Genomic DNA, 2,876 nt, shown 5'->3' with positions numbered 1-2,876 from the left:
TATCAGACGGTCATTAACACTGAGAATATGCGTGCCAAAGGAGGTAAAGGGAAGGAGACTGTGATGGCTTTCAAAATTGAGTCCAAGGTTCGATCAAAGTACGGCGATTCGAGTGAAAAATTCTGTCATAATTGTAATCGTGAGGGGCATGAGGAAGCGACGTGTTATCAGCTAATAGGCTTCCCAGAATGGTGGGATGAAAAGAAGAGAGGTGGAAGAGGGCCTGGAAGGGGTGGACGTGCGTCTGCAAGAGGAGGACGAGGTGGACGTGCCATTACAGGCCCTAACAGCACTACCCGTGCTAATTCTGTGAGCAACAGCACCAGTGTTGGAGAAGTGCAGGGAGAGGCAGCAAATGACAGTGTTACAGCAGGCACTCACGGCCTTGTGGGTGTGACGAGTGACCAAGTCCAACAAATTGTCGATATATTGTCTAAACCTACCCCTAAGTTGCAAGGTAATTTAGATGACAAATGGATTATTGACACCGGAACCTCAAATCATGTGACGGGAGATATTTCAATTATGAGAAATATAAAAACGTCAGGAAATAATTCGGTTATTTTACCGGATGGGCAATCAGCAAATTCTAATCAATATGGCTCGGTGACGTTGGATGATGGATTCGTACTTGATAATGTTTTATTTGTGCCTAAATTAAACTGCAATTTAATTTCTGTAACTCAATTAAGTGATGAATTACATTGTTCAGCCCAATTTACTAACAAATTATGTGTTATTCAGGACCGCACGACGAGGACGGTGATTGGCGTGGGTGATCGACAGGAAGGACTATATTTTTTCCGGGGCGTTCCGAGAGTCAGGGTGCTAGCTGTGGAATGTGTGGTGGATCTATGGCATCAAACAATGGGACATCTGTCGGAGAAAATATTGAATTTACTCCCTCCTGTGAGTAATGTTAGTAGAAAGAAAAATAAAGTTTGCTATGTATGTCCGCGTGCAAAGCAATGTAGAGAGAGTTTTCCAATTAGTGATAGTCGTTCCAGCAAAATATTTGAGTTAATTCATGTTGATTTGTGGGGTCCTTACAAGACACCATCGTCTTGTGGAGCAAAGTATTTTTTGACAATTGTTGATGATTTTTCTAGGGGTGTGTGGATTTATTTAATCAGCAATAAATTGGAAGTTGAGTCAATGTTTCTTAATTTTGTTGCTATGATCAAACGTCAATTTAATAGTGTCATCAAGATTGTCCGAAGTGATAATGGGACGGAATTCAATTGCTTGCAAGGCTATTTTTTTAAACATGGCATGTTGTTTGAGTCATCGTGTGTTGGAACCCCTCAACAAAATGGGCGAGTCGAGCGAAAACACCAACATATTTTAAATGTTGCAAGGGCATTGCGTTTTCAAGGAAATTTGCCTAAACGGTTTTGGGGGGAATGTGTGATGGCGGCTTGTTATTTGATAAATCGAACGCCTACTCCGCTTCTCAATAATAAATCACCGTATGAATTGTTGTTTGGTAAATCACCCTCTTATGTGCCCATTCGTGTTTTTGGATGTTTATGTTATGCTTATAATAAACGGAGTAAGGGAGACAAATTTGAGTCCCGTAGTCGAAAATGTGTGTTTCTTGGTTACCCGTTCGGCCGGAAAGGGTGGCAATTATATGATTTGGAGTCCCGGGAATTCTTTGTCTCGCGTGATGTGAAGTTTCATGAACATGTGTTTCCGTATTCGGTTGTTTCAAATGGGTTGGTTGATGATGTGAATGATGGTGGGGTGATTGAGAATGTTTGGGATGATGAGGGGTAGTATGATAGCTGGTCTTTGGGAGTTGGTGCTGCTGTGAAGGAAATAATGCCCTTGGTCCAAGTATGCATTTAATTTTAAGTCTAATAAATGCGGTTCAGTATTAATTAACAAGTTAATAATTCAGTGAGATCAAGTGAGCTGAATGCCTAGCTAGAGGCCGCTTCAGTTCAAGTGGAATTAATGATATTAATCCACAACTTACTCTTGACTGAACCCGTAGGGTCACACAAATAGTACGTAAACGGATCAAGTATTTAATAGAATTAAATACTCCATCTATGGATATTCGGAATCGACGGATCTTGGTTTCAGTGGGTGCTGAGATCGTCACAAGCAAGAAATGAATGCTCCGGAAACGATGATATTGCCGGAAACGGAAATATGGATCGTATCGGAAATATAAATATTATCCAACTCGTAGATGTTGCCTGAAACGGAAACATGGTACGTATCGTAAAATATTATTGGAAATGGAAATATTACCGGAATCGGAAATATTGCCGGAAACGGAAATATTGTCAGAATCTGAAATATTATCTGAATCGGAAAATAATTCCGGAAACGGAAATATTAAATATTTGTTCGAAACGGAAATTAATTCCGGAATCGGAAATATTAAATATTGTTCGTATCGGAAATGAATTCCGGAACCGGGAATTTAATTGGAAGCGCATCGTACGAATTAGCATCGGACGAGGCTTGCTAGACGAAGGCCCAAAACGAAGCCAGGCCCGCGCCCAGCAAGCCAAGCGCCCAACACGAAGGCCACAGCCTCGCCAGGCCCAGAAAGGCCGTAGGCGCGCGCGGAGCAGGTGTTCATGGGCTGCGAGCAGCGACTGCTCGTGTGGGTGACAAGGCCTGCGCGGGTGGTGCGATGCTCGTAGTCGTGCAACACTCGTGTTCGTAACGAATCATAATCCTATTGGAATTCGTGCATTGATTAAATCCTAATCCTAAAAGATTAAATTTATTATTTAGAGTTCTAATAGGATTCTAATTAATAAATCCATATCCTAGTAGGATTACAAATCCTTTTCCATATCTCTATAAATAGGTGCCTAGGGTCACAATTTATAGACACAATTGAAGTATTCTAA

Source organism: Spinacia oleracea, chromosome 6, assembly GCF_020520425.1.
Source record: "Spinacia oleracea cultivar Varoflay chromosome 6, BTI_SOV_V1, whole genome shotgun sequence".
Classification (NCBI taxonomy): domain Eukaryota; kingdom Viridiplantae; phylum Streptophyta; class Magnoliopsida; order Caryophyllales; family Amaranthaceae; genus Spinacia; species Spinacia oleracea.
The sequence above is the reverse complement of the archived record's forward strand: the minus strand, read 5'-3'. Positions refer to the sequence as shown.